The 12,894-nt window shown below is 36.5% G+C and overlaps 1 protein-coding gene across 5 annotated transcripts in view; it reads left to right on the top strand.

The window, feature by feature from the left end:
* The window catches only part of LOC135935509 (uncharacterized), a 115,993-nt gene that overhangs the window by 80,388 nt on the left and 22,711 nt on the right, over nucleotides 1-12,894 (top strand). The gene's annotated exons all lie outside the window — the stretch shown is intronic.

The raw sequence follows: 12,894 nt of genomic DNA, 5'->3' as shown, positions 1-12,894 counted from the left end.
AGCAAAATTTATTAGTTAAATTGGATTTTTTTTCTCAGTTAAAGGAAAATATTGATGAAATTAATATCAGATATTGCTCTTCACTTTGAAATTCTGAGAAAAATTATTAATTTATATTTTTTATTTATTGTAGCGTAAACCTAGTTCATAATCTCCTGAATCGGTAGAGGTGCGATACATGCACTGACCCTTCCACCTCGCTCGATGATGGTCAAATCATACGCACACTCCAGATGGGATATTCCATGCGTGGTTTCTGCGATTTGTTTTCTTTTGGCAAAATTATAGATAATCAAAACTCGCGCATGGCTTTTAATTTTTTTTTAATAAATTTAATTGCGAATAATGATTTTTGGTGATTTCATGCTTGTTCTTCTGACACTGTCTTCCAAGCTTTTCCGAATTATTGTACCTTGAAGCGCTGGACTACACATTTTGACGATTTGATGAGTAGTTTTTGAGACAAAAACAGATATTATTTGCTCGTTTTGATTCTCTTTTTTTAAACCTTTCAAATTTATTAAGAAAGATCAACTCTTTTCCCATTATTTTTTTGTTCCGCTTAAAATAACGGAAAATGTTTCCATAAATATGTCTTTAAATCAGGGTTGCAAAAAACCCACATTTAAAAAATGACCTCGGCTTGAAAATTTTTTAAAGAGATATTCTTGGAGAAATTGAGGCAGCATATATGACAATTAAAAAGAAAAATCTGCACAGTAGAGGAAATTTTGACCACTCCTACCGCAAATTTTAGATTTTCACATGGGAAAGTGGAATAAATTCATTTCTTGCGCCAGAAATTGGTAAAAATTGAGTGTTAAAAACCAATGGTGAAAAAAAACCGGGCAGTAAATTATCGTCTTCGAATTTTATTAAACAGTTAAATCTAATTCTGACGAGATCTTGACGTAAAGGAATAGAAACCAGCCATAAAAATGCGGTCAAACGTTTAAAAAAAAATCACCAAATAGTCTTCTTGCATAAGTAAACCATTCAAAATGAACTGTTATCTTCTTTTTTTCCAAATTTCCCTAAACTTATTGGTCCAACTAATTCACATTCACAAAAAGAAAACGTTTAACAATATCATGACAGTCGGATTGTTCCCAAAATGCACAACCGCCGAGACAGACAACAAAACACTTAAATTAAGTCAGCTTTTAACAACCGACATTTGTGCCAGACGTGCGGACACCCGAGAGCAAGAGATTCGGTTTTGATGCGGGCGGAAAGCAAGGCGGAAGCTACATTCAACCAGCGCAGAATTTGCCGGCCCAAGTCGTTGCGGTTTTGTTCGCTCACCTATATACGTAGTGTAGCGGGAGCGTACCGTGGTTGCGAATTTCAGCTTGCGTGCAACAGTGAAAAGCCACCCCGCCGAGCTTGATGCGCAAACAGCACAATGCCTCACGCAGAATAATAATGCCCCCCACAATACATGTCACATAAATATATACAGCGGTGTACGTCGCCAGCCATAAGGGAATATACAAGGTTATAAGAATTAGGGTTGCCACAGTCTGAGCACGTTGCTTTTATTCGACAACTTGGATTTTTTTTAACCATACTCGGTGCTTATTTCAAAATTTTTGTAAATGAAAAATTACTTAAAAACATAGATTAAAAATATTTGAAAATGTTAATATTGTTCTTGGAGCTATATAAAGCAAATTCAAATTAAATACAACAGTTGTGTAAGCACTTAGTGTTCAAATTAAGCCGCCAACAGATGGTGCCACCGTATACTTTCGTAATAAATTTATTTTCAAGGCACTTCCGCTGCGATTTCAGTCTCAATCCTGCCACTGTGCATTCTTAACTTAATATTTTTTCTTTTGACGTGAAGAAAATCAAAATCGGTTGAGACAATCGCCGTAGAATTATGAAAAACTATTTTTTGACAAATAAAATATATTTTCCAACGTTTCTACAGCGAATGGCTGGACTGATTTTTGTTTACAACACGTCAAAAGATATCATATTAAGTGAAGTATGCACAGTTGCTGGATTGAGTCTGAAATCGCAGTGGAAGTGCCTTAAAATTAAATTTATTACTAAAGCATACGGTGGCGCCATCTGTTGGTTGCTTCGAACACTAAGGGCTTACGCAACTGGTGAATTAGGACACCAATTAGGACAAAATTAAATGAAGTCCTTGACATACAAATTATTGTTTCGACAAGTAAACTAATTTTAATATTAGAAATGAATCAGAAAATTTTACATTTTTTACTGAATTACCTGTAAGGGGTTGTGTCAGCATTCAAGGCGTACGGCAACCCTGCCAAGAACTTCCAGCATGGAATGCCGAGCGCGATTTCTTCGTGCACCCGCCGCCGTAATTGCGTATGTGAATAACCCACACAATGCACCGCAGTTATCTCGGGGAAAGAACGATTCTTTACACAGCAGTTTATTCCCGTTGCGCCAGGGGAAACATCGGAAAGTAGATCAAGCCAATTACTCCAATTAATGTCAATTACCAGCGATTACATATCGACTTTATCTTTGCAACGCCTCATTTCACTTTTAAGTGCTTTTTTATAAGGGAGGACAAGTTAGGTTTTGCTGAAGAATCGAAACCAGGCCTTTTTTCATGTCCATGAAGCAGCTAGGGCTTCAGGCAAAAGCCTAAACTAGTTGAGCGTAGAACACAGATGTTTAATAAAGGTAAAATTTAAAAAGGATTGGTACAGGGCGACAATTTGCAATAGTCAAAAAGGACCTTGCTGCAGTAAATATATATTTTTCTATTTTCTCCCAAATTTACAGCGCTTTGATCACATTTTCTTGGCAGATTTCGATTCCTCTCGTCGAGATCTGTCCGAAAGCGTATAAAACCTTATATGAAAACTCTTTGTTGGGAAATAAAATAGGTTTTCAAGTAAGGAGACAGTGCTTACCATTAGAAAATCATGCTAAATTTGTAGCCACTTTTTTTAAAAAAATTACAGGTCAATTTTGGCTTCAACTGAATCCTAAGAGACAATTTCAAGCGTTGGCAAGAAGGATTTTCCAGGATTTTGCATTATCAATCCTCTTAAATTGGTGCTCTGTATTAATCCACATAAAATTCATTAACGTTGCCGCTTGAGGAGTTCAAATATATAGGTCACCACAATCGAGACAAATTTGAAAGCTCCGCGCCATTCCCTTCAAAGCTCCAGTTTAAATTTTCCGTTTTTCCAGCATTGTGCTGATGAAAACCCTTGTCTTTGTTTGCTTTGTCAACAATTGCGACAACAATTGACAGCACTGCAGCGCACACACTCCCGAATTCCCATCACAATTAACGCGGCGCGGCTGAAAAGCGGGCGGATGAGAGAGACACGGAAAAACTGTCGCCACATGCAGAAGTACTTGAAATTTTTCCTCTCTCCGCCTGCCCCTGCTCCTCCTCCTCCTCCGTTGCTGCCGTCGTCGCCGTTGACAAAGCTGAGCTGTGAGCTCGTTTCAAAGAAGCCCCGGTGTCTAAACAACCCCTTGAAAGTACCGCCACCACCACCGCCTGCCTCTCCACACACCACCCGAGACCTGTAATGAAAGCGATGGTGAAAAATATCACACACACGCGCACTCGCTCGCTCGCTCACGGCCTAAAGTGCAAAGTTTCGGTGTGTGTGTTCGCACAATAGAAAAAGCCTCTGCGCGCGGTGACAAAAGTGCGTGCGAGGGTCAAGATTTCCGCGGTGATACACTCCCGAAAGTGCCAATTAAAACTCTCGGAACTTTGCTCGCACTTTCCTCGCGTATACCTGTTGCGAAAATTCCATATCTATGCTGACAGGAACAGGGGAAAAAGTGTATTATTTATGTTTTGCTCAGTGCGGTGGCATTTATATAATTCTTCTCTTTTGCGACACAACATTTAAACACATTTTTTCCCAAGGTTTGAGCGAGCTGGTGGCTGCTGCAGCCAAAGAACATGAAATCTTCAGAGTAGTTTTAGATTAGAGCACCGGGGTCAGATTCACGTGACGCGCAGATATGGCGTCTTTTAGAGTGTGGCGTAAAATGAAATTGGCATGGAAAATTTATCATGTAATTACCTTCAGGACAAAGAATTTTGTTGTTGTTAATTCTTAAGTACCAGCTGATTAGCCAGGTAATTAGCGAATTAAGCATTAGATGGCACATCAGGCTAACGGAAATGTAACAAAATGCGTGGGAATGAAATTATTAGATCGGCGCTTCTCATTGGCCGCTGGACTGTCTCCTGATTGGCCTCCATCATTTCGACGCCATATTGACTTCTGACCGACGGGAACCAACACAGATCGCAACCTGGCCCCCGGTGGCTAAGAATATTATTTTTCTAGACGTTCAGCTTCGAATTTAAAGCTCAAATAATTATCAGGAATTTAAGGATTTTCAATTAATAATCCTTAACTCCTCCAAATGGTCCAAATGGTCTTGAACTCCCCTTAAACTATCCAAATAGTGCTTGTGAAGCTGTTTCATTTACTCTAACGGTTAACGCTCTTTGTATTGAACTGTTGAAATTCAATTTTTGTTTGTATACCAATTATATTCAATTTTCAGTCAGTCATCGGACAAAAAAGGTTTCATCGCGTTATATAGTTATAGGAAGTAAAATATAGGTCAGCTCAATATTGATTTTATCCCCTCTACGCAGCTATTTTTAGTGTTTTATGTGAAATACAAAAAGGATTATTCCCCTTTTTTCACATATTTTATTTTTATCCTTTTCCAATCGTAAATAAATTAGATGCGATAAGATTATTTAATTTTTAAAATGACATGCCAAACTTGATAGGCATTTGACGACAAAAAATCTTTGATAAATAGTTGATTGAAATAGATCACAAAATCTTTATAATTATTATTATAAATAAAGGGGACAAGTAGTAATTATCATATTGAAATTCTACCACATAATAGAATGTTGATGATCCGATTCCAATGTTTAAATATACTATCTTGTTCAAATTAACTATATTTTCTTTCTTTTATGTCGAACCTTTTCTAATTTTGTTCTAAATATATCAGCTATCAAATTTTGAATTTTCTCACACTCAGATTTTGAGTGTACTACTGCAACAAAAGTAAACGAATTGTCAGCGGGAGGAGTCGAGTTTGGAGTTAGTAAGTAAAAGGATATATAGGTTCATAATTTACTCGGTGACGAAATGAGCTTGAAATAAATGCAAATTTCTTTTTCTAATGCATCATATTTTTGTTCGTCGGGAAAAAACACTATGTTGTATATAATTTTTGTGTATGAAGACACTAAATAGCTGAATTTTGTTACATAAAAATAAACCAGGCCCGCTAAAAAATGAAATCAGTTGATCCTGCTCTATTTTTTCTGGCCTTTCGCCAAAGCCAACTGTCAAGCAACACTTTGTCTTAATTACGTGGGAATGTTTATCACGTAAAATAAACACCCTTTCACGACTGTTTCTCGTCAGTCAAACACGGTTTAGATTCAAGCCTCGAAGAACTACTCACACCCTTTTCCTTTAAGCTGTATAATAAGCTGGTGTTACGAACGCAACCAGTATATATTCCACAACAAAATCGGAACGTGTACAGTGTACACGTACACCCTCAATGTGAAATGAAGTGGCAACGCGAGCTTGATGCTGTTTAATTGCAGTTGCGCGTGGCGTCCGCCCCACTTTTCCACTAAATGCTCAAGCCGCCTTTATCGGGGAACACACATCAAACTTCGAACTTCTATAATATAATGACGCCGCTGGGAAACGTGTGGAATGAAATGTCAACTGCAGCGCGCAAAGTGTGGCTTATTAATCAACTAATGATTGCTCTGGCCTATTTACGTGGTTGCGTAATTGCGGAAAATCTGTGTCAACTCTTAGCGAGGAAATTTTAATTAGGAAAATGTGCAAAGGTAATTTATCAAAGGATGTGATTGTTTAGCTTGACTTAAAAATGTTTAAAAAAGAGGATTGATACTGAAAATCCCCCGGAAATCCTTTTTGCCAATGCATAAACCAATCTTCAAGGATTTAAAACCTAAAAATTTACCCTGGTTATAGCACTGTATTTTAAAAAAAAATGGCATGATTTTCAAAAGGCGAGGATGTGTTCAAATTAGAAATCTTTATTTCGCAACAAAGAGCTTCCCCAAAAATGAATCAAACACCGTTAGACAGATGTCGACAAGAGGAATCGACATCAACCTTGAAAAGATGGTCAAGCGCTGTAAATTTTGGAGGAAATTTGCAAATTTTGAATTTTAACTACTGCAAATTGTAAACTAACAATTGGTCGATCAACTGCGTGTTGTAGCCAACAATTAAAACAATTTTCAATTGTTCTATTTCAATCCAATTTAAAATTGATCAATTTTACGTACACGTAACTCTGCTAAGAATAATTGAATTACATCCACCTCATTTTTTATGAAAGAGACGATAATTAATTTTCCGTGGCTCTATTTGCGGAAATTTCAAGAAGGAAGCGACAAAAGTTTATTTAATTATGGAGGAAAAAGTTTCCCTTAATACACACTAGCTTGATGTTATGAAACCTATTGAATGACGATTGTATGAGAAAATGTCAATATAGCACAATAATAAACAGTTAAAAAAAATGCTGGTATACGTTTTATAGGGAAGCAAGTTGCACTAATTAAAACTGTACAAAATACTATAGATTTCTCACTATAATTAAGTTCTTATCTATATTCCGAATATTGTGTCAATTAAATAAAATAAAGGCAGAAATACTGTCCTGATTTGATGAACTTAAATCAAAACATTTTTATCGCCGCAAGGGAAGAAACCACAAGAGGTCTGCTTTTTTATTCAACCCTCAAAGGTTTTCGCACCTTGTCTCAAAGCAAACAAACAAACAGACAAACCAATCGTAGCAATAAAAGTCATCGATCGACGTCAGAGAGGGACAAAAAAGTCGAGGCCGACCTCATTGGGGAAAGAGAACACACATCAGAGCGAAAGCGGCATTATGACTGCTGTGAGTGTGTGTGTGTGTGCTGACGCCCATTGTTGTGATTTGCTGTTGCACTCTGGGCGCCGGCGAGCGAGCGAGCGAGAGGCGCACGCATTGAGTCGCACTTCAATTTGAACACTTATTTATAGTCAGTCGCGAGAGCAGCGAGTGGGCAGGCATGCGGCGCTCGGTGTCGCCGATGCGGCCGCGGCCCACCGACCTGCTGCTGCCCATTCCCTCCAGCCTGCTGCTGAGACACCCTTCCAGGTCGAGAAGCGCCTCCGCCTCCACCTTCACTGGCTCTGGTACGCACGAAGTCAAAATTCTATTAAAATTTACTAATTTAATTTTTGACTAATTTTCATAATAAATCAATAATTTAATTATTTGAAGCCGTCAACAGGTGGCACAACAGTTCATTTACAATTTATTTGCATTTCTGATTTAAATTTAAATTCTTTTGACGTGTTCAAAATGTAATTAGATTAACAGTTAGGTATTTTATTATTGTTTTCGTGAGCTTTCTATACAGATTTAATGATAAGAATTAAATTTTCTAGTCCTTAATTAATGCGGAATAGATGGCCTCAAAACTTTAAATTTATCTGTGGTTCCATCTGATGGCTGCTTGGAACATTTATTTTAAAATGCCAAATTGGCCAATCCGGAACAGTTGGCACCACCATTCATTGAAACCTTTCAAGCACTTTCACTCCTTTTTTAAACATCTTTGGATATGCTAAAAACAAAATTGGTTCTGCCAATTACAGTAAAAACCTAAAAATAGTCATTCAAGCCAAAATCATATCAACTAATTTGGCACAACATATTTTTTTGCGTGTATCACCCCTAAAAACTGTGCCTGAACAGCATTGCCATTTTTTTAACAACCCAAACTCTAAATAAGGATTTATTTCAATAAATTTTGACAGCAAAATCACTCTGACAGTCACAAAGAATTAATTTTTGTTGCCTAACTAATTGTAAGCTCTCTTCAATCGGAATGATTTGCAAGCATGAATGACTAATCCTCCGTATAATGGTTATAATTCAGTTGACAAACACTGCTTCACTCACCAGTTTCACCATTTAAAATTAATTACAATCCCCGACTGCAGGACCTCTCCTTATTTGTTTATTTTTTCCAAGTTGGTCCATTTGGCTGTGACCCCGTTTTGGCCGCTTAATTCTCATTGAGTGAGATAACCAAGCATACACGATCGATCGCGGAGGATTCTCACAATTGGCACGACGTCAACCGCATGTGTGTCTAAATTTGACTTGAGGACGCGATTAGTGCTCGTGTGCGATGCAATTAATTATATTTACTGCTCGATCTGTGGGCTTGTGTTCAAATTGCGGCACGCTTCACTGAAACCATCATCGTCGTCGTATTATTTGTCATCCGCGTGTGTGACGAACAATCAACTAAATGGCTTTGCTATAATGAGACGAGCTTGTATAAACAGAAAACTGTTTATCATTAGCCTTGTTTGCCAGAGGACAAAATAGTTAGGAGGAATTTATAACTTCGTTTATTAAGGAAATAATTCCAAACAAAAAAATTTAATAATAATAGCAATTATTTTATCAATTTACTTTTTCCTTAGTTTCTTTATTGTTTGTTTAAATGGGCTTCTTTATAATAATATTTGTTAGAAAATTATAAAATAGTTAATTTAAGAGTTAAAACTTGTTGCTTAATAAATTCAACGGGGAAATGAGAATGTTTTCGTGCTAGTTAATTTTTAAATAAATTTTCAGAGACTAAAATGGTTAATAATCATACTCATATATAATAATTTACGTATTGACCTACAATTTTAGATCAAAACATATTAAATTGACGGTTTAAACATGTATAAAGAATTTTATATTTACCTCTTCTCGCAAGAAGGAAATTCGCATTATTTGATTGTTGAGCTATGCGCAATTTTTCCGCTACGAATTCAAATTAATATCAATTGTTTCCCTTTGTCAATCCTCTTTAAATTAGGCCATAAAGGTGCAATCTCGTTTCCCGGTGGTTTTAAAAGCTTTTGATGCCCATTCAAAAGTTTTTCTCGACTTGGCAAAGATTTCAAAGAGACAATGAAACTTCCGCCCCATCCTAAGAGGCTAAAGCACAATTCTTGTTTCCCAAAAAGTTGAGCCACGATGAAAAGCGTGAGAGGGCAGGAGACAAAACAAACTTTTTTTTTTGAAAACGAAACTTTCGCGGCAGTTGTATTGTGAGAAAGTTAAAATTGGCTCGGAAAAATACGCGCGCTGCTCTTTCTGGCCCGAGTTTGTCCGGGGAATCGGGATTACAACGTACATGTATTCCGGGCGTCGAGTTGATCAGGGATTTGCGTCAGGTTGCATTGCACGCAGCCGCCGCCGCCCTTTGACATTTCCCGCTCGCTACGCCCCCCGAGGCGGTTTACCATTTGTTTACTCAATTAGTGCAAAATTCAGCGGCGATGGCGAGATAATTATCGTGTGCTCGAATTACTCAAAAGAACGCCACGCGGCGTGAGGCCAAAGTAGCTGCGATGCGCTAAGGGAAAAGCCGATACTTTAAAATTACTAACCTAGTTCTCCGTCTCGGTCTATTAGTGAGTTTCGAAACTTTTCTCATTTCGCTCTTGGATTACGCCGGAAAAGTACTTCAATTAAATGTAGCACTGGTACAAACAAAGTTGCTGGCCAATTGCCTTGCTCAAGAGGACATTTTTTGCGCAATTAACTATCGATCTTTTATTTCAGTTAGCTGATTTTAAACAAAGGCACTAACATCAGTTTTTTATGCATTTAAGCCTCAATTTTTTCTACCCGCACAGTTTAAATAGTTTTCTGAAAACAATTTTGACCAACTTCTTGAGATTTATTTTATTTACTGAGTGGTTTTGTAATGATTATAATTTAAGTTATTATTAATGACGTAATGAACTGGCTTCTATATTTAGGAAAGGAAATCTAAAGATAATACAAAGAGATCAATAAAATTTACATCTCACTTCCTGACTACACGAGCAAAAATGGAAAATTTCCACTTAGAGCTTGAGAGTTTTATTCAATTTTTGTGTTTGTAATTTTTTTTTATCTAATTTTGCGTTACAAATACAAATGAAATATAATTTCTATATATCTTCATAATAAATTTATTTTAATTTTTAAAGTATACAATTTTTTATTTAAATTTTACTTATTACAATTATTCAGTTCAATTTTGAAAATTTTTTACTTATTTTAATGTTAATGAATCCAATTTTGTTTTATTGTTTAAATTGATAAATTATATATTTTTACTATGTTCATGGAAGTTAGGCTTCAAGATATCTTGATAGAGAATTTTTGTTTTGTGTAGTGAAACTGTAAAAAAAATTTCTAAATTGAATCAAAATCATCAAATAACTGCTAGCTGGATAATAATTTCCTCTAATGGGAAAGGCTGGTTATCTCCCGGGGATATTCCCAAACTTGCAATGCAGTGGATTTTTGCGGTATTTACCAGTTTTATGCGTTTTTTGCACCTCATGGTTATATCATTGAATAAATGCCCAATATAGAGAGGAAATGGGTTTTTGGTTTTTGTTGACTCATGGACGATTTGTGTTTTTGAGCATTTTAAATGTAATATTTCATGAGCACCCAAAATGCGGGAGAAACTAAACGCAAAAAACCGAACCCGCAAAAAAACACTTCATGCCCATTCCCAGCCCTGCTAATAGGTACTTCGTTGTTTTGATTATCAGGAGTATCAATAGAACCTAAATGGCTGTGAAATTTGGGAGATCAACTATTTTTTTCTCGGCTTTCAATCGACACGGGACCATTAGCACGAATCATGCAATTTCAAGCCCATGGAAAATTAGTTACTATAATCTAAAACCGCTTGAAAACGGACTAAAACTGTCTAAATTGGCAGAAAATTCGAGATTAAAAGAATGAATAATAATAATTTTTATTTTCAGTGGCAGTTTTTTATGTAATATTATTGTATTTTGTAAAAATTTCCTCTAGAAAGAGGGGAATTAGATGAATTAGGAATTATATATCAACAAACACAATTCAAAATCTGCCAAAATGGAAGTTTCAAATAATTAAAAGCAAATAAAAAACAGGTATAAAAATTTTTAAAAGACAAATTTTTTAAATGGAAGTAATTTTAAGAAAAAAAAGCAGGAAATAACAGGAACAGGACAGGAACGGAAAATCCAATTTAGGAACAGGACAGGATAGGAAATTTTTTTTCCCGGAACAGGTCAGGACAGGAACAGAAAAACCTTTCTTGAATACGCTCTACTAGAAAATCACAATTATATTGAAATTTTAGGAAAATAATATACTTTTCCGCAAAAATGCCATATTTTAAGAGCAACAAAACGTGTTACGATAGTGTAATGCATCTCAAAAAACCGTCTAGTTAAGCTCAGACACAGCCTAAAACCGCCTACTCTGCTTGGAAAAATAGGAGTCAATTTCCCGATAAAAAAATCGTCTAAGATTCACAACCATAATTATCATATATCAATTATGACTCATAATTTTCTACGTCGTTTACTCATTTAGGTCATTAACCAGACTGCACTACTGTGCAGGACTTTATTTGGGTTTAGACGGCTATTTCGAAAATCAACAAGTCCCGATATAGAACAGTGTAGCAGTCTGGAGAGAGCAAAACACAAATAATACACATATGCGAGTTGAAAAGCCGGTGTTTTGCCATCGGAATATTGTCTCGCTCCAGATTTAGCCAGTCGCGCGCAGTTACGGGTTGTCTTTTACGCGCCGGTCACCCACATGCGAGTGTAATTTTAGCGTGCGTGCCAGCGTTTTCGCTACAGATTCCCCGACGCTATCTGCCAGTCGCATGTGTGTGTGTGTGCAAACATTTCGCACAGCTGGAGATGTTTGCTTTTCTTTTGTGTGCGCGTCGAACACGCGAGCATCGCGCGCGCCAAAGCCGTTTTCTAAATATTATTTCCTTTGTTACTACGGCCAATGGCAGGAATTTCAACTCGGCTATTCTTACCACGTGTGTTGGTTCAACCTTCACTTGCAAAACCAATTGTTTTCCTTGGCGTGTTATTTCATACGCTTGAGTTGGGATTACGAGACGAGTCTTCTTGCGAGACGTGAAGAATTACGAAAAAAGCTTTGTAAATGTTTAAAATTAGAATTGCGCGGCGTGAGAAAGCGAGAGGCCGGAAACCGCGATTGTTGGCAGCGTGACGTCACGAATTTTGGCAGATGGCTCGTGGCAGAATAGTCTTAAATAGAGATTAGTGTCGTTATTGAATGAATTAGTAGCAAGAATGTTATTTTCTCAAAGCTTGCCAAATAAATGGCGTCACTAACCGTCATCTTAAAGCCAGTTTCTGGCTTCTGCCTCTTTTCACTTTCTTTGTCAAATATAACAAAAATTTTACCCTTAAAATTACTTTGTAAGAAGTCTAATTAAACAGTTTTAGCGAAATATAGACAAAAAATTCTTAAATTCAAAACTTTTAGCTGTGAAATTCAGACAGTCAACTATTTTCCTGATCTTACATACGCTGCGGAACCATCAATTTAGATCGAATCATGCAGTTCTAAGCTATTTAAACTATAAAAAAATCGTCTAAAATTGCCTAAAGTGTCTAACGAAACGTCTAAAATACGTTTAAAACCATATAATAATATATGGCAAACCACAATGGAGAACTGCAGATTTTTATCTTCGTATTTGAGAAATGTGTTTTCGCGCTTTCTATTTTAGTCGTTTTGTTCCTTAAAAATATTTTTTTTTCAAAACCACTGTTCAGATGCGAAAGAAAAGTCCGGACATTCAATGCAACTCGATCCCCATAAGTAAAGCGACCAATATCTTGAAATTGGGACAAAAACGAAGCATTTTTTTTTTTTGTAAAATTCTCGTATTACAACACTGAAAACACATGTTAACTACAATTAGGCTAGTAAAACATG

This window comes from Cloeon dipterum, chromosome 2, assembly GCF_949628265.1.
Source record: "Cloeon dipterum chromosome 2, ieCloDipt1.1, whole genome shotgun sequence".
NCBI classification, from domain to species: Eukaryota; Metazoa; Arthropoda; class Insecta; order Ephemeroptera; family Baetidae; genus Cloeon; species Cloeon dipterum.
The sequence above is the reverse complement of the archived record's forward strand: the minus strand, read 5'-3'. Positions and strand labels throughout refer to the sequence as shown.